Source organism: Adiantum capillus-veneris, chromosome 4 (genome assembly GCF_014529385.1).
Source record: "Adiantum capillus-veneris isolate H3 chromosome 4, ASM1452938v2, whole genome shotgun sequence".
In the NCBI taxonomy this organism is placed as follows: Eukaryota; Viridiplantae; Streptophyta; class Polypodiopsida; order Polypodiales; family Pteridaceae; genus Adiantum; species Adiantum capillus-veneris.
Genome location: NC_140934.1, coordinates 14,372,113 through 14,392,304, shown reverse-complemented (window position 1 = coordinate 14,392,304; position 20,192 = coordinate 14,372,113). Strand labels below are relative to the sequence as shown.

Here is a 20,192-nt window from a genome sequence, read left to right as displayed (position 1 = left end):
TTTGTGTGTCTCACTACTTTATTTTTAGGCCCCAGACAGGGTCCCATAAGTTGTTGGGGGTAACAACTTTAATCCCAACGCTGTAGGCCACTCGACGAGGATTTGTAAGTTGGTGAGAAGTTCGTCTTCATTTGCTTCTGCTATGTTTTAGGCCCCTTGGCCAGGATATGTAGGTTGGTTAGGGTTAGGCTTGGTTCCCTAACCCTCTAGGTCTTCAATGGCTTGACACATCAGTAGTTTGGTACAGACGATGCCGTAGATTCTCAATGGACAATGACCTTCAAGTCTTCACCTTTCTTATGCTCAACCTATCCAACAAGCTCATGAAAGGGATTCACACAAAGAATCGTGCACAAGGTCTCTAGCGCAAGATATTTGACTCGTACGATGAGAAGACCTTTGCCTTGATACTTCAACTAGAGGGTGACCTTTACAACATTCAATATAGTCCAACAATGTCGAGGAACGACTCGCAGAAGCAAGATACTGGCATGATCTCATTGCGGTCGGTGGAGATCTCTATGGAGTGCATGGTTGGACGACTACTACTCAAGCTTCCAGAGCGGTTCGACCCATACTCTTAAAAGTCTACTCACCTTCCACCATACGACTTTTTCGAGTTGGGAAGTTGTCCCCAAACTCAAGACGATTGAGGGCCACTCTCTCTATCGAGATGGAGCGGCTACTAGGGCAGAAAGTGCCCTTGTTGCAAAGGGCAATGACAACAAAGGCAAAAAGAAACAAGGTTCAGAGTTGACGAAGAAGAGGGAAAAGAAGAGCAACGACATATAGTGTCACTATTGCAAGGAGAGCACAAGGAAGCTGAATGTAGGGAGGAAGAAGATCTAGAGGAGGGAAAGGACAAACACTAGGCTTCCACAACCATTACAAAGGACACCAACGATGCCCCATTGCTTGCAGATGCCAGCTATAGAGACGGCTCTCACTTCATCTCACTCGAGAGCTTGGATTGTGGACAATGGTGCTACACTTACATAACCAGAGTTACCAGGGAATATCCCTACCACGGCCTGGGCGTTCCAGGCTGGCTACAAGTGCTCGGAACGGCAGGGCGTTCCGACAAACCAGGCATCACCGGAACGGCCCGGAACGGTAGAAGCATAAAGGGGTAGATTTTGGGGGGGGGGGGGGGGGGGGGGGGGGGTGTTTCCTTATAAATTGCTCCCCCCTCACCCCTTTCCTTCACAAATGCAACAAGCTTTAAGGCTCTCTCTCTCTCCTCCTTGCTCTCAAGCTCTACCCTCGCGCTCGGGCCTCAAGCTCTCAAGCTCTCTCTCTTGGGCTTGCCCTCAACTTTCAAGGCTTCAAGCTCTCTCTCCCTTGGTCTCAAGAAGTGAAGCCTCTCTCAAGCTCTCTATCTCAAGCATGCAATGTGTCTGTTGTGAATGTACTATGACCGCGCATCACCACATGATGCAATCAAGCCATAATAAGGTGGAATGGTCTTCAAATCATGTTTTTTGTGAGTATTAGAGCCCAAGGACTCTGATACTACTTATATTCAAAAACATGATGCTAAAAAATGCATTATTTGGGTGTTTTTTATGCCTCCCGTTCCGCGCAGTTTCGGTTCCGAACCCCTTGCCATTCCCCCGTTCCACAAGGAGGCCCGTCGCCGTTCCCGTTCCACTTTCCGCGTAACATAACGCCTATGGGAAAGTGGTTCAGCTCTCTCTACTCATGGGCAGCTAGTCTATCCCTTAAGGTGCTTCTCACAAGGTCCTTGTGTCTAGTGCAAGCTAAGTACTAATCTTTTGTTCTTTTGTCGATTCCAAGTATAGTACTGTGGAGGCACTCTATGTTCCAAACATCACCTTCAATCTGCAATTTGTGGCTAGCTTGGATTCCCAAGGTGCACAGGTGTTCTTCCGAGGAGCTAAGGTTACTATCTCTATTTCAATGACAAGTTCATTTCTTGCACGCGGCGAGCGAGAAGGCTTTCTCTTCAATCTCACTGCTTTCCTTTCTCAGGGACCGGGCTTTTCTTCGTTGTGGCATGTCATTTGGTCAATTGAACTATGGACAGCTTGTAACAGGCTTGGACTCCCAAGCGAGAAATAACAACACAAACAGAAACTGCAACAAATTGTATTGAAAAGAGAGAGAGAGAGAGAGAGAGAGAACAATCGACAGGAAGTGGTGGAGTCCTGCCTCCATATGCACAAGCCCCAAAGCCTGGCGGACATTCCGATATTTCTTTTTTTATTGATGATCACAAAGTCCAATTTCCTAAGAGCACCTCCTCTACAATTTGCACACTATAGACTGCCAAATAGGGGGCCCCCAAGGCTCATATTTAAAGGCCCAAGGTCAAAAAGCATCAGATACGAAAAATTAGCACCCACAAGGCAAATACCTAAAAATCATGAATTTTCATACTGCTCCTAAAAATTGGTGTAAATTACCGTATCTTCGTATAGGTGTCACATTGACACGTCGTCCTATTTACTAGTCGACTTGATTCCGGCCACTTTCGGGTGCTTAAACACATCTCTTAAGGTCAGTATGCCAAATCATCACATTTAAGACACACCCCTTGAAAGAAGAGTAATCGCTCTCAATACACCTGCAAAGTAGACAAAGGACAGAAACTAGCTCAGTAGCCATTGATTCTAGAGAACGAATGGGTGCTTCTTCGGTTTGAGAAAGCACGCCTATGGAAGGGGAGGGATAAGAAGAGGCTTTTTCAAAAACTCAGTATGTGACACCATTGTTAGAGTTTTGGCATCTCAAGTGAACTGCCCAATGTAAGCTTATTATTTAGTTTGGATTTTAGGTATTTATTTTACTTATTTATCAAAGTTTGGATAGGGCAATTTACTCAGGTTGCTATATAAGCAACCCCTTCCCTCCATTCTACACACATTTAGTTATTCATTGCTTGTCGTGGGCTGCACCTGACGAGTTGCTGGTCGTGTTGTCGCCAATGCTGCCTTTCGATACATAAATTAAGGCTCTGTACGATTAATACAAAGATTTTCAGAACCAGCATATTTCAAAACCTGCAGACCTGGTTTTTCAGAGCATTCAAAAAATTCAAAATTTAGAGCAGAGAATTTCAAAAATTCAGAAGACTCAAAAATTCAAAAATTCAGAGCAGAAAATTCAGAAATTCACAGAAACTGTAAGGGGGGGAATTTGTATGCGAAGTGTATGCTTGATGCGGGAGAAAATGTATGCATAAGTGTCGAAAGTTCTGGAAACAGCTGTGTTTAGTTTGGCCGTCTTGTGATGGAGGTCATGAGCACAAACCCAGCACTTCCCGAGAGCTTTAGCCCCTCCCCCTTGAGTGGTTTGCATGCAATGGCATCACCAGCAATGAAGAAATCAACTTTTACGGCTACCAGCAAGAGGTTAGCAAACATGGAAAAGGAGATGAAGGCGTACAAGACAGAGACGGAAGAGTGGAAGATGGAGAAGGTGGTCTTTCTTCAGTGGAAAATCAACAAGGCCGAGCTTCGAACTGTGGAGAAAATGGGGCATCGGGCCGAAATTGAAGACCTCAAGAATCAGATTTCAGTCCTCAAGAGAGACCTAGCCGAGGCAAGAGCCAATGGTGGACTAGAAGAGGGAGAAATCCAACCCTCAGTGATAGAAGAACTTAAAGTAATCAAAGAGCAAATGCAAGCCATTAAGGAAGAGGAGAAACAACAAGAAGCAAAAACGTCTTCATGGACAGATATGATTACCAAAACCCATAAGAAAGTGGAGGAAGCGGAGAAGTGGATTTCGGTCGCAAAGAAGGGCAAAAGCAAGGAGGTATCGATCCCCACTCCCACCATCATCAACATGACACTTGAGGAGGAACAACAAAGACGTATGAGGGCTTTGCATGTGAGGGTTACCGGCCTCAACGATCGGGACAAAATTGATGAGGAAGTACAAGAGCTCATGGTACTAATGGGGATGCAAAACGCGACACACACAAGAGCATGGAGAGTTGGTAAGAAAAGTGGAGGCACGGGGAGATCATCGAGAGGAAGAGCTCTCATATTGCGCTTCCCCTCTATTGAGGAGGACTTTTTGAGAAGGAGGCCCACTCTCAAAAAGACTAGTACCTTCCTTGGTGACGATCTCACACTCTCACAGCTTGCCCACATGCAAGAAGTCATGCCAGAGATTAGGGCCACAAGAGAAAAAGGGAAGATATCTTTTTATAAAGAAGGAAGAGTGGTCATTATGGAGAGACGCCATACATGACGGTACGAGACCTATGGGACCACACTGAATATGGCTACTTGGAATTGTAATGGGTCTATGAGGTTGGATGTTGGGGCCTTTGAGGACAGTTTCAGAGACAGGGACATTGTATTCTTCTCGGAGACTCACCAAGCGCCTGGACAATTGATGCCACATGTGGGGGGATATCGATGGGAGACAGCCCACAGGACAGTCACGGGATCTGAGCATGGGAGTAGAGGTTCAGAAGTAGCAGTGCTATTTAGAGAGGAGCTACAGCCACTACTACATATTGTACGAAGAGATGAGCATGCTAGATACATGTGGGTGAGGTTGAGAGCTGACACGGGTCGATTTCTATACATATGTTACTTCCCTCCCAGTACGTCAATATATGTTGCATCCAAAGGGCAGTCACCTTTCTCTATACTGGACGATGATATATGGGAGTTTTCTAGGGAAGGTGACATCATCCTCCTAGGGGACTTCAATGCCCGAATGGGCAACTCTCAGACAGTCTTCTACGACACTTCAAATGAGATGCTAAGAGAGCTGGATGTGGGGGAGTTGGGGCTTCACAGACACTCACAGGACAGAGAGCAAACGGAGTATGGGAGATACCTCACAAAGATGACGACTACACATGGGTTAGCCATACTTTACATGTTTTCCACACAGACATGAGGCCAATACAGTGCACTATGTATGACACAACCGAGCTTTAACCTTTGCATTCAAGATTTCACAGTGGGAGCAAGGCCAGTGGACGTAGTAGTAGATCATGCTCTCTAGACACTATTTGTTTCATTCCAATATAGTACAGCCCAGACATCGGGAGGCAGGTCACACACTCGTTATACATTTACACCAGAGACTAATCGTGTTTATACAGAGGAGATCTGGGACCGTCTATGGAAAGGCACAGCTGGTACAGGCCTCTCAGTGGAGGAGTGCACCACTTTACTGACTGAGACACTGCATGGTACGACATCAACGGCATACCCACACACCCAACCGAGTAGGAGACCACATTCTGGGAGCATGCCCCATAATAGTTGGTATGATGAGGAGTGCAGATAGATGAGCCCCAGCTTCAGAGGGATCTTCTTTTAGGAGTCATCACTTACAGACAGTCTCAAATTGCTTCCCGGTGCCTTGTGCGGAAGAAGCGAGCTTACTTGGCTCAGATGGAATGAGAATTATATCAGATGTTCTTGAGAAGGGATTCAGGAGAGGCATGGCGACCCTTTCATGAGCGCTCCCCTCCCCCAGTGATTACTTCACCTGATGTGTGGGGCCAGTATGCGACATCGTTATAAACGGTTCCTGGACAGGAACCCCTTCCAGACCCTACAAAGCCATGCCCAGCTACGAGCACCTTCTTTACCATTGGGATGGTACAGAGGGCCATTGACAGGATGAGGACCGGGAGGGCATATGATTATGACGGTCTAGTAGCGGAGCACTTTATACATGCTAGGGATATGCTGATGGAGGTTCTTGCAGTGTTGTTCAACCGTGCCATGTGTGAGGGGTTACCTGAGACTTGGAGGTTGTCTACTATTGTGCCTATCTTCAAGGGAGGGGATCCTACAAAGCCTGGGAACTACCGCACTATTATGGTTGGACACACATTGGCACGGTTGTATGCATCCATTCTTGAGCAGCGCTCGAGTATTTGGGCAGAGGATGAGGAGGTGCGGGCAAAGGGTCAGGCCAGTTTCAGGAGGGGTTTCTCCACTCTTGATCATATTTTGACACTCAAAGCCATCATTGAGGAGGGCAGGTCACATGGGAGAGAGATTTATTGTAGCTTTGTGGATTTCCGCAAAGCATTTGACATGGTACCGAGAGCTCAATTGATGCGCAAACTACAAAAGATGGGGGCGCCCATAGAGTTGATCTGGGGGATTATGGCTTTGTACTGATCAATGATGGGACATGTACGCACTTCGGAAGGGGTATCTGATTTAGTTCACTCTACTATTGGGGTGAAACAGGGCTGCCCATTGTCTCCTACTCTATTTGGTATGTATGTTGATGAGGTGTCTGATTACATTGACAGAGAGGGTGAGAGAGGTGCCCCGCTGGCAGGGACATGGATCCCATTGTTGTTATATGCTGATGATATTGTGTTGATATCTGACTCACCAGAGGGTATGCAGCGACATTTGGATGCACTACATAGTTTTTCAGAGGATAGTGGATTGTGTGTAAACCTTGGTAAAACCAAGGTTATGGTGTTTAACACCACACCACAATGGATCAGGAAATCAGCACCTACTTTCACATATGGTCAGGAGATTGTGGAGTATACAGATGCGTACACTTACTTGGGGGCAGTCTTCATTGGGCCGAGATTTTCTTTGAGAAGAGCAGCAGAGACTAGACTGACTAGAGCTTATGCAGCTTTGGAAAGACTAGAGAGGATGTGTTCGCAGGTTCAATTTCACGAACCTAGGACAAAGCTATGGCTCTTTGATACTTTGGTTGCATCTACTATGCTATATGGGGTGCAGGTTTGGGGACCTTCTATAGGCCAGGATAGTTGGAGACATGGAGAGGCCCTTGGTATCAATGATCTCTCGGCTGATTAGAGCCGAGGCATCCGTACCACGTGGAGTTAGCTGCCCCCCCTATGGAGATTGAGGCGATTACCAGACTAATCTCCTTTGTACGCAGCCTATGGGATACTACCAGAGACAGATATGCCAGGCTGGCCCTAGAGTCCTCGAGACAGCTAGCTCTACAGGGAGATACATCATGCTAGTATGCACAAATGACATCATGGTTTCAGACACATGGCTTCACCATGGATAAGCTGCCTCCTTTTCAGTACTCTCTACAGGCACCCTTGATGTCTCTGACACGGGTGGAGATTACTAGAGTCATTCGTCAGGATCTGATCCAGCTGGACACGAGGAGGACATGGATAGAGCCGGTACAGGAGTTAGGCACGAAGATGGCTTTCTATAGAGAGCATCTTCTCCACCTCACAGGGGATGGGTTTGTGATTCGACCTAGCTATATGGACACACATCTTTCTCATGGCTTGCGTTGTGCCATTGGCCAGATACGCACATCCTCACTTCAGCTCGAGACTGAGACTGGCACATTCAGAGGGATATCGGCAGATAGCAGGATATGCCGCTTATGTCATCTAGAGCCAAAGACAGAGTTACATTAAATATGTCATTGCAAAGTGTACTACGAGATATGAGGCCGTTTTCATTGTCTATTCAGAGAGGGTTTTGGGCCTCTATCTAGGGTCATGAGCTATGAGGATCAGAGATGTCTTGGATTGTATCTACTTGAGTTACACAGGCACAGAGACACTTTACTGAGGAGAGCTGGAGAGAGACGGTCCCAGAGACAAATTATAGATTTCTTTACACTAGATATTGAACCCCCAGAGGAGCAGCCAGAGGAGCAGACACCATTGCAGAAATCTGGCCGCACTCATACTACCGCTACTTGCATTCTCATAGACCGAGCATTGGAGCTAGGGAGATCTAGACGTCCACGATTGAGGAGAGGAGCTACACAACATCGACGGAGACTACAACAGAGGATTCGAGCCATACTCTCTCGACCTCCAGAGTGCAGATTATAATGAATCTCCACCATATCTTCCCCCCTCCCCCCCCCCCCCCCCCCCCCCCCCCGCCCCCCCTCCCTTCTTTCATTGTACTACACATTGTATTTTTTTTCAGTTCTTTTTATTATGGACATGATATCAGATTCACTATGTTGTAACGGCTTGGTCTCATAGGTCATTTTGGCCTTTTGAAGATGTTAATATATTATTTCCTTTCATTTCATTGCTCCCCCCCCCCCCCTTGGTCTCTATGCTTCCGAATCGTCGACTTTGACATGGTATCAGAGCTCTTGGTGAAGCTCCGTGCATGAAGAACCTTGGTGGAGACGAGCTACTCAGAGAAGAAGACCATAAAGCGAGAAGGTAAATCTCCCTCGTCGTCAACGTCCAACCCCTCCCACACGCTGCAATTAGCATTTTAAGACGCTGGGCAAACTCCATCGTCCTCCCCTCCCGTTGGGCGTCTCAGCACGCAGCCCCTGCAACAACGAGCTACTAGGCGCAGCACCTGTGTTTTAGAACGTTGGACCACAGAGCATCCAACGGCGCCCAACCTCGCCTTGTATTCTGAAACGCTGCCCGACAGGCGGACATTAGCAAGTCGTGGTCTGTGCAGTGTGCGGGCGTTTTGAAACACCGCTGCCTCCCAATGCCGACATCGACAGCGACAGTCCCCTCTGTCCCTTGCGTATTGAAACGTTGCCGGCCACGACGGTCTTCTCCCCCTGCATCAACAATGCCCACCACCCGCCCCCCTAACCAAGCGTTTTAAAACACTGTCGGAGACGAACAGGCGAGCAGATTGGAGCCAAGAGAGGGATACCGGATTTTGCGAAACCCACTTTGTGTGGAGCTCTCTGTGCTTAACATTATGTTATTCATTGCCAAGGTAAATTGGTTCGGGAGTCTCTCTCTCTCTCTCTCTCTCTCTCTCTCTCTCTCTCTCTCTCTCTCTCTCTCTCTCTCTCTCTCTGTGTGTAGCACCCAGGCCACGAGTAGCAGCCCCTACTCGCTACACATTCACACGGGAGACGAATTCTGTATACATGGACGGAATCTACAGACGCTTATGGACTGAGGACCCGGGGCGACCTCTGGAAGAGCTAACTACTATACTGACACGGACATTACATGAGGCAGCAGCAGAAGCATACCCACACACCCAGCCTGAGCAGAGCCGCCGATCAGGGAGCATGCCTCAGAACAGTTGGTACGATGAGGAGTGCCGCCAGACTAGAGCCAGACTTCAGAGGGAGGTGCTGTTGGGGGACGTCACTCACAGACAGTCACAGATTGACTTCCGATGCCTGGTGCGGCGGAAGAAGAGGGCTTTTTGGGCTAGGACCTATATCAGCTATTCTTGAGTCAGGACTCGCGTGAGGCGTGGCGGCTCTTTCATGAGCAGTCCCCCCCCCCTTGCTATTTCCTCCACAGAGACCTGGGGGCAGTACGCATCATCTTTGTACACAGTACATGGACAGCCGGCCCTCCCCAACCCCCCCGATCCATGCCCACACGCATGTGTCTTTTTCACCGTTGAGATGGTGAAGAAAGCTATTGACAAGATGAAGACTGGGAGAGCATATGATCATGATGGCCTAGTCGCTGAGCATTTCATGCATGCCAAAGACCTACTAGCAGAGCTTCTGGCAATTTTGTTTAACCGGGCCATGTGTGAGGGCCTACCAGACTCTTGGAGCCTATCTACGATCATACCTATCTTCAAATCAAGAGACCCCATGGAGCCTGGGAATTATCGCACTATTATGATTGGGCACACACTGGCACGGTTGTATGCATCCATTCTGGAGCAACAGCTGAGTAGATGGGCAGAGAGGGAAGGGATACGTGCAACTGGGCAGGCAGGATTCAGGAGAGGCTTCTCTACTCTTGACCATATCCTAACACTCAGGGCCAACATCGAAGAAGGCAGATCTCATGGGAGACGGATCTATTGTAGCTTTGTGGACTTCCGCAAAGCTTTCGACACGGTCCCCAGAGCTAGACTGATGCGCAGACTACAGAAAATGGGAGTACCCACAGAACTCATTTGGGGGGTCATGGCATTGTACAGATCAGTAGTAGGGCATGTACGCACCTCGGAGGGACTTTCTACACCGGTTCACTCCACTATTGAGGTGAAGCACAGCTGCCCGCTCTCTCCTACTCTTTTCGGTATGTATGTGGATGAGGTTTCTGACTAAATTGACAGCGATGGGGATAAAGGTGCTCAGTTGGCACGGACATGGATTCCACTTTTGTTATATGCTGATGACATAGTGTTGATCTCCGAATCCCCAGATGGAATGCAACGTCAATTGGATGCTTTGCATACGTTTGCCCACGAAAGTGGTTTGTCTGTCAACCTGGGTAAAACCAAGGTTATGGTGTTTAATACCACCCCACAGTGGATCAGGAGGTCAGCACCTACATTCACATACGGCCAGGAGACGATGGAGTACACAGACGCTTACACTTACCATGGAGTGGTTTTTAGCGGACCTGCATTCTCACTCAGAAGAGCAGCAGAGACCAGACTTACTAGAGCCCACGCAGCATTGGGTAGATTGGAGAGGATGTGTTCGCAGGTTCAGTTTCAGGAGCCTCGGACGAAGCTCTGGCTCTTTGACACCTTGGTGGCTTCAGCACTGCTCTATGGAACCGAGATATGGGGACCTCCACTGGATCACCACGGGAGGCCGGGTCGCTCAGAAGGATGGGGGAACATGGAGAAACCTCTCGTCTCTATGATATCGCGGCTCATTAGAAGCAAGGCATCAGTACCACGGGCCATTATCCGAGCAGAGCTAGCGGCCCCCCCACTTGTGGTGGAGGCGCTCGCCAGATCAGTCTCCTTCATAAACCGCACATGGGCACTTCCTAGAGACAGATATGCTCGCATAGCACTCGAATCCTCTCGACAGCTAGCCATACAAGGAGATACAACATGCTGGCATGGGGAGATGACATCATGGTTTCAGGCACATGGGTTCAGCATAGACAGGCTGCCACCATTCCAGTACTCATTGGATGCACACCATCTCTCACACTTACACAGTCAGAGATCACCAAGCTCATCCGCCAAGACCTGACCCAGCTAGACACCAGGAGGACATGGATACAACCAGCACAGGAATTGGGCACGAAGATGGCTTTCTACAAAGACCACCTCCTCCAGCTTACGGAAGATGGTTTTGTGGCGAGACCCAGATACATGGATACCCACCTGTCTCATGGGATACGATGTGCTATCGGCCAGTTACTCACATCTTCTCACCAGTTGCAGATTGAGACTGGGAGATACAGCGGAGTACCAGCAGAGGACAGGACATTCCCCTTATGTAACATGGAACCTGAGACAGAGCTACACTATACATGCCGCTGCCCCGTCTACTATGAGATACGAGGCCGCTTCCATTGCTTGTTCAGAGAGGGTTTTGGACCGCTCTCAAGAGTCATGGGATACGAAGATCGGAGATGCCTGGGTTTGTTCTTGCTCCAGCTGCGCAGACACAGAGATAGCCTGATGAATGGCGAGGCTAGCCAGTCTCAAAGACGGATCACAAACTTCTTCAGAGCAGACACGGGACAACCGCAAGAGCCACTCCCACAACAGAGCTCCCCCCCGTCTCACACCAGAGGCACACTGATTGACCGAGCGATTGAACTGGGGAAATCCAGGCGCCCGCGACTGCGAAGAACTACACAGCATCGACGAAGGCTACGACAGAAAATTCGGAGCACGCTGGCCAAACATACACGACACCCGGTCATACTACTTACCATGGAGGAAATTGATGAGATTTACCAACGACCGATGCTAGATCTCTTGTGATTCAGCTATCCCAACAAGCCGCCCATTATTCTGCTTAGTTTTTTGCTTGACTCACATAGACCAACTTAGGACCCCATAGTATATATCTTTGTTTTGTACTGTTGTTAGGTTATTTTGTTACTCTGACTTTGTATCAGATCCACCACTTTGTAACTTTTGGGTCTCATAGGTCATTGTGGCCTTTTGAAGACGTTAATATAACATTTCATTTCTCTCTCCCCCCCCCCCCCCCCCCCCGGTTTCTACGCTTCCGCATCGTCAACTTTGACAACTATGGGCCCTTCCAGATTCAAGAAAAGATCAACGATGTACCCTATAGACTGAAGTTGCCAGACACTTCGGGGATTCACAATGCTTTGCATGTGAGTCACTTAACACCTTCCAAGGATGAGGTGCAAAGGAGAGGGTCCCAGAGCAGCAATCAGAAGTAGCAGAGAGAAAGAGCTTCCCATTCCAGAAAAGTCCTAGTGCATAAGGAAAGGAAAGTAAAAGGTAGGCTGGTCCGCCAATAATTGGTCAAGTTCAGGCAAAAGAAGGCGTCGGAATCTGCTCTTTATTAGAGAGCAAACTCACTGGTAGTGGTCATTTTTGGCGGTGGATTTTTGGCTAACGGTCCATGAGCCTTTCTGATTTCAGAATTTGGTAAGCCGCTCTATTGGAAGGGAATCCCACTCAATCACCATCACCAACTTTTGAGTTGCGCTCAATTTTGTTTTCATTGAAGGTGAGTTTTCTTATCATCATAAAGACTAAGGGGATGTCCGTTGAAGCCAAACTCTCCGTAGTTACTCTTAGGCTTTAGCTCCATTCACAATTCAATGGCCACATTAGCAGCATGTTGTTTGGTATGCAAAGTGGTGAAAAAAAGGTTGTAAACTTGGTAGCTTTTGAGCTTCTCAAACCTACTTAGACTACTACAACTTAGTCAAAAAGGCATGTGAGCTAGAAAAAAATGATACATCAAGCAACGAGATTCTAGAAACAGAAACAATGGCCACACGAAAAAACCTCTCCTGGAAGGAGTCAAAAGTGCTCTGGCTACCTAAAAAGGAGAAGAGAGGAACTCACACAGCATCTGAAAGATCGCCTCCACGAGTTCTCTCAAAGGAGGTAAGAAGAGGGGAGCAGCAATAGGCACTACATGAAAGCAATAAGAGCTATAACAACCAGCACTTGCCCAACTCTTGGCCCAAAAGCCTTCAATAGAAACGAAATTGGAACCCCAAAGGCAAAGGAAACACAATGCACATCCGAAGACAAGGATGAGCATGAAGAGGCTACGAAGAGAAACCAAGAACTCTAGAGAAGAGACCTCAAAATGGTAGAGGGACTTGAGCACACTATGAGCGAGACCCGCAATAGGCGAGTCCACTTAAGGTGGCCACTCAAGAGTTGGCAAGAAAACTAGCTCAACTTGGATGACAAAAAAGGGAACCACGGCAAGAAAGAAATTGGTGCAAAATCCACTTGATGGAGGGAGTCTATCCCACCGCTAGAATCTTGATCAAGCCACCCACCCACAGCTTCTTTAGATCCATTCAAAGTCAAAAGCATAAACCCAAATTGAAGAGCTCGCACACAACCAGAAGTCTACATGAGAAAGCAAATCCATAGCAAGCAAATATCATTACAAGTGGCTTGTATAGGAGTAGTGCCAAGGATACCAGTTATCAAGACTTCCTTGCTACTACAAAAAAGGCAACAAACAAATCACAGTGCATCCACAAAATAACCTCTTGGCTACGAATAGAAAGACAAAAGGTCACCATCAACTCTATCAAAGTGCACTCCATTATAATAATTGGTTGGCTAGACTACTAAGGTAGCTTTTCGATACGAATTGACAACTGACTTCACAAAAATAAACAACACGCTCCCCAAAAGACAAAAAAGGAGGCGATAAGTGTCACTGCTATAAGAACCTATTTGCTTGCCTACAAGAGTTTCTGGCTAAAAAGCATTTTCTGCCCTAGATTGTAGAGTACTCAAACCAGCAGGACCTACATACTAATGCATAGGATATTTGACTCGTCACTTAAGCTTGCTAGCACACATTGAGGACTACTCAACCATAGTTACCCGGAACGGGAACGAGGAACGGAAACAGGAGTGTCCGAAACAGGACGGGAACGGGGAGGAGGAGGTGTCACCAACGTGTGACTACTATCTATCCTTTTTGTTGATTTCTTTCTTATTATTTATTCATTTTCACTTTTTGGAAACAACCCTCGGGAAATCTAACTGCCCTGCATTGCATAGCTAGTGTGGAACTGTTCAGAGGGAGTCCAGGCTTGAGGGCAAGACAGCACTAAGGTTGGACAAGGACTATGGTTAGCCAAACTGGGGTCATTGACTAGCCAAAGTGGAATCCTTTGCTACAGAGGCTACATTTCAGTCCTGGGTGTGGCTGTAGTGTACAAAGAGGGTCGGATAAACTAGAAAGATACAATGGCAGCATCTCCTAAAATTTAGGGAACTCCTATTTTGGGACCTGAAATTGTGTTCGCGTCATTATCTCCGGAATGACAAGGGGAACATTTTATTGCTCTGCAGTGAAGTCAACTCGGCAACCGGTCGGGAGATTTTTAGGCGGCAACCCCGAAACGGGAAATGGCCTGAAAGTGTGCCAAGTGGCACATTTCTGTGAAGTTTCCTCATCCAAGAGAAGCGGGCGCTGATTTTTAAGCTGGGATGAGCCTCCTTTTGCAAACTGTCACAGGTTAAGAGCTATGGAGTGCTTCCTTTCCCTCTTATGTACGGTGCGGTGCCAGGAGTGATGCCCTGCACGCTACGCACTGCTCTCTCTCTCCCCTATGGCAATATGTTATGCCCCACTAGTTGGCTTTTCATTTGACCAATGTACAGTTATGTGGGTTCATGCGTGATTGCCGAGGCAAGAGCCTCTTGCACAGGTACTGGATTAGCTAGCGGCTAATCCCCCGCAGGTAGTACAGGTGAATTCGGAGAGGTTTCACGTCAGAAATCTCGTCCGATTCAAAGGGCAAGTAGCCCTACACGTGCGGGAGCTCGAGGGCTTGCTACGGATGCGACAGGTACGCAAAACGTAGCCCGAAAAAGGGAATTACAGCCTGCTGTGTATTTTTGCAGGTTTAGGGTTTTGGCCCTAAACGAACCCTAATACCCCCAGGAGGTTCCGGGACGTGAGGGGACTACTCTACAAGTAATCTGCGCATTTTCGGGGCTGAAAACAGAGAATTCAGCGTGCTGCAGATTCTCGCCAGGTTTTGTAAAGTGTCCATATGCATCCGAAAAGTCATCTAATGCGTGGGAATACTGACTGTGAAGGGTCCTAGTACAGCTATGCTGCCGAAATCGGACCAGAACAATTGAAATTCAGCCAAGATTGTGCGGGGCAGCTTGTAGGGAACCACAGCTTTTATTCCCTCTGTTAAAGAATAAAGAAATACAGAAAGGGGCGCCTCATTTAGGGGCCAGTCTGGTGTCGGTCTTCCCATACAGGTGCAATCTAGCAGTCTGTATCCCTTTCCCCTTTTGTTGTGTCTTGAAAGTACAGGTAAAGTGGGCGACAAATTAAATGGGTGAAAGAAAATAAAGTTCAAGTCTAAAGTCTACCGCCCTTTTTGGATTAAACACGCCGGTTTCATGGTTCCATCCCCGGGATTAAATCACTTTTTCCCATAGAAGTGAGCTTTGGTCAGTTTGGGCTTGAAGACACGGGGGATCATAGACCAGACACAGGGAATTGCAATAATGGCTGACAAACCAGATGATGTGACTGAAGAGGTTTCCTCTTCGCAGGGTCAACAGACACATGAAGTGGCAGAGTCCTCAAGACCACCACAGACAGATGATGATATATTCAGGACCCAGTTGGCTATTGTTTTGGCTATGTTCACACAAGTAATGCAGAACCCGAGGTTTTTAGCCTTTCTGCAACCTCCTCTTCCGTCTCAGCAAGTTGGGTCACTGGATCATATTCAAAAGCCTGTTAAGGCTCGAGCACAGGTGATTCATACTGCACAGTCAATGGAAACACTTGTACACTTGACGGAGAACATGCAGTCTCCACAACCTGTGCCTAAGGTGCAAGAACAGGTGGCTGAGATGCCAGTCTTTCAAGCTGTACCAGTTCAGCCAGCCACCTTTCACCAGCCTATAGCTGGTTCTATTGGGCAGGGAAGCAACCTACAGGCTATGCAATAGGTCTTCCCATCACCTTCAATACACCCTGGCTATTTTGGAGGTGGATCGGTATTCCAAAGCATGGTTGGTCATGCACCTGGAAATCAGTTTTACACGCCAGGAACAGTGTTCGGGGTGCTCAAACAATGATGCCTAACCCCATGTATGGTGTCACGAGCATGCTACCACGGTTTCAAAGCGCTCACGGCCAATTTGGGATGCCACAGGAAAATTTTGGTATGGCTGGAATTACAAATCATCAGCCAAATATGGCATTTCAGGTCAACTTAATTGCGGTCAAGGAACACAGATGAACCCTAACAGTGTTCCCATGTTTCAGTCACTTCCATATGACAACTTAACGCCGCTTGAGAGGCCAACTCCGTACAAAGAAGGTGGCAAAGGTGTGACATTCACGACCTTTACAGGGTCTGATGACAGGAAGAAGGCTCTCTCATTTCTCAAGCAGTTTGACAAGGCCTATGCAAGGGGAAACTTTATAGAGGCTTCAAAGGTCCACAAGGCAACCACTTTCTTGACAGGGAATGCGGGACAATGGTGGACAACTTTATTGCTTCAAGGGCAAGCTCCGTCCACATGGATTTACTTCAAGCGGATTTTTGCAGCAGCATGGTTATCTGATGACTTTGAAGCAGACGTCATGACAGAATGGCACCAGCTTAATGCTGCCACTTGCAAGAATCTGGATGACTACAATCGGAAGTTTTGGAAAGCTCTACTTCCAGTAACTTCCTATAGGTTTGTGCCATTGACAGAACAGATTGAAAAATATTGTTGTGGCCTACCCAAAGGATTGAGACAGTAGTGCACGAAGACCAAAGTCACTACTTGGACGCAACTCATCGAGGTAGCAAACACTGGCAATGGTTTGCTCAAGGGAGAACATTGTGAATTTCGTACTGGCGTCAAGGAAGGATCAGCCAAGAAAAATTCAGCGAAGAAGTAAGTTCCCAATGTGGTTCCTAAAGGGACTCAGAAGCCAACCAACGCAGGGAAAGGCAAAGCTACAGCTGAATCAGAAAAGGGACCAGCAAAAAAAAGGAAAGACGTTTTCCTCGCAAGTCAGAAGAGCAAAAGAAGGTCCTAAGGTCAGAGAACAAATGCTTTATCTGTGAGCAGCCTGCCCACAATGCTTACAATTGTCCTCAAAAGAAAAGACCAACTGATTCTGAAGACAAGGAGGACAGGAAAGGAAAGAGGCCCATGGCTGGTCTAGTGCCAGATATGGTGAGCGACAAGCCAAATTTAGATGCAAGTGAGCTTTGCAGAGCATGGGGAAAGGTCAAGGATCAAACAGTGCTTATCTTCTTTGATCCACATGCCAAAGCCAACTTCATTTCCCCAGAATTGGCTTCAAAGTTGGGAATCAGACCTGAAGAGATGGGGTATACAGCAGAGGCAGGTTTCGCATGTCCTGGCCATACAGAGATTGTGACACCCATCATCGGAAAGTTGCGCCTACATATCCAATCCTATGTAGATGCTGAAGAATTTTACATCATGCCACTGGACGGATGTGATGTGTTGCTAGGTATTCCATGGTTGTTTCGTGTATAGGGAATCATGGATGCCTACAACAAAAAGATTACTGTACACTATCTTCTCAAAGATGGGTTCATGATGATGCATGGCAGATTGTGTGTTACAAAGCCATTGCAACGCAAAGTTATGGAAGAGAGTCATGTCCCACCGTATGCAGGGCATCCTGGTATCGATGCTACAGTTAAAGCGGTTGAGACATTCTTCTACTGGCCTACATTGAGAAGAGATGTGGGTGCCTTTGTGCAAGAATGCCTAATATACTAGAAAGTCAAGTTTGACAGGCAAAAGGCACGAGGATTATTGCAACCACTACCTATTCCAGATAAACCATGGGAAAGTATTGCTATGGATTTTATCTTTGATCTTCCGAGAACACAGACAGGAAATGATGGTATTTGGACCATCATTTGCAGATTCAGCAAGCAGGCTCATTTTATTCCTGTCATGAAGAAGATAAAGTCAGATAAGATGGCACGCTTGTTTATGAGCAATATTTTCAAGTATCATGGCATGCCACAGTCGATTGTTAGCGACCGTGATCCACGCATGACAAGTTTGTTTTGGAGAGGCTTGTTTGAGAATATGGGCACCACGCTCAAATTCTCTTCGTCATTTCATCCTCAAACAGATGCATACTCAGAAGAGGCAAATTCTATTGTCCTAGATCTGCTGAAGTGCTACGTGTCAGAGCATAAAGGAAAGTGGGAGCAGTATTTACCATTGGTGGAGTATGCATACAATAATACAGTGCATTCATCAACTGGCAAGGCACCTTTTGAGATAGTTGAAGGTGGCAAGAAAGTTCCTCCCATACTGCATACAAAGGACAAGATATTTGAAGCAGATAAGTATGTTCAGGACAGGGATGAAATGTACAAGAAGATCCAAGTGGCCTTAGAAAAGACTCAGGCAAAGCAAAAGAAAGCAGTTGATCGTCACCGTCGTGAAGTGGTATTTTCACTTGATGATTGGGTGCTTCTACGCTTTGAAAAGGCAAGGTTAAAGAAGATGAAGGGCAAGGAAAGACTGTTTCCAAAGCTCAGTAAGCGTTACTATGGGCCTTTTCAAGTATGTGACATAATCAATGATGTTGCATATAGGCTGAAATTGCCTGAGAGTTGGAAGATTCACAATGCGTTTCATGTGAGTCTTCTCAGACCCTATGTGGGTGATGTGCCAGAGGATATGCCAGCTGAAGATCAGCCGGAAGTCGAGGAACTTGACAAGATCTTGGTCCCGGAACAGATTTTGGCACACAAAGAAAGAAAAGTGAAAGGCAAGGTTGCTAGGCGTTACTTGGTGAAGTTCAGAAACTATCCACCAATGGATGCTAAGTGGATGGAAGAAGGTGAACTTGCAGAGTCACCAACTGTGTTATCACTTTACCTTGAAGCCTTCGATTTGCAACCTACCTTGACCCCTTGAGTTTCAAAGCTACATGGACTGTCAATGTGACAATGGCTTCTGAAACAAATGATGTACATGGTATTTAAAGTGAGCTCAAATGAAATACATGTTACATGAACGTTAGAGCTGTACAGATTGTCAATTTGGCAATTGCTCTTATGTAAAGTCCAAAAGTTTGGTTAGTGCTATAGAAGTGAGTATTTCTTGTCAGTTTGTCAAGGATACAGTAATTGCTTCTATTAGAGGACACATGTGTAAATGCATTCTTAAACTGTCGGTTTGGGTATGCTCGAAAGTGTTACGGATCTAACGTGCACTAAAAGACAGTGGCAAAATGTGTAGCTACCATTTTGTCATTGGAAAGTTAATGACTCCAAGCAATGGCAGAGTGTGAAGCTACCACTATGTCATTGGGACAGGGTTCACACGTAGGCAATACATGTGTCAACGAGGTGCTGAATACACCAGGGCTGACAATGAGCATGTATGTGTCGTACATGTGTCGACAGATGTGCGCACACCCGAGTGTTGACTGTGAGCATGTACGACATAGATGCAAACTGTCACAAGGCGGGCACCACGTGCCAATAGCACTGTCTGCTCTTTTGTAGGACCGGTATGCTTTTAGAAAAGCACACGCCTGATGCTCTGATACCACTGTCACAAGACGAGCACCACGTGCCAATAGAAAAGAGCAGATCGAACAGACTTTTAGCACTTCAATAACAACTGAACTGAAAGAGAGAGACGACACGGAGTGGCGGAATTCCACCCCAGAGAGTATTGGCCCCAAACCTTGGCGCCCCTTTCGGTATTTCTTTAAATTGCATCATCAAAGTACAAGCCGGTACTCCAGACTCTACACCTTCTCCAAGAAGCATGCCAGAGAATGAGCCCTAGCCTCGTATTTAAAGGCCCTTGGACAGTTTATATGAAAAGCTTTCAAACTCAAAAGCTTCTGGTCCAAAAAGCAAAGCCAAAAGCTGCCAGCGCAATTTACGGAAATCCGTACAACCTGCCACGTCATCGGCCAACGCAAAACGCGGAAATCCGTACAACCTGCCACGTCATCATGTCAACATTTTTGAAATTTGTCTGCTGCCTTGGGGTTAGGGTTTCCAAAATTAGGGTTTCTGGCAGAAATTAGGGTTTGCAGGTTTTAGGGTTAGGGTTTCCAGAATTAGGGTTTCAGCAATTAGGGTTTTCAGAATTAGGGTTTCTGGCAGAAATTAGGGTTAGGGTTTTCTGCACTCGGGCAACCACGTCCTCACTCTGTGACACTTCTTCTGTTGCTTGTTCTTCTTAGGGTTTAGGCCCCTCGGCCGGCATCTGTAAGTTGGCTCCATTCTTTAGGCTTCGACACATCAGCAGTTTGTTACATCTCCCCTTCTTGAAGAGAGTAATCGTCCGCGATTACAGCATATC

At 47.0% G+C, this 20,192-nt stretch overlaps 1 protein-coding gene and 1 pseudogene across 2 annotated transcripts in view; one reads left to right on the top strand and one right to left on the bottom strand.

The window, feature by feature from the left end:
* LOC147458748 (Glycine cleavage T-protein family) overlaps positions 1–20,192 on the bottom strand; it is an 85,953-nt gene that overhangs the window by 51,163 nt on the left and 14,598 nt on the right. The window lies entirely within an intron of this gene.
* Positions 7,163–7,813, top strand: LOC147458749 (uncharacterized; annotated as a pseudogene).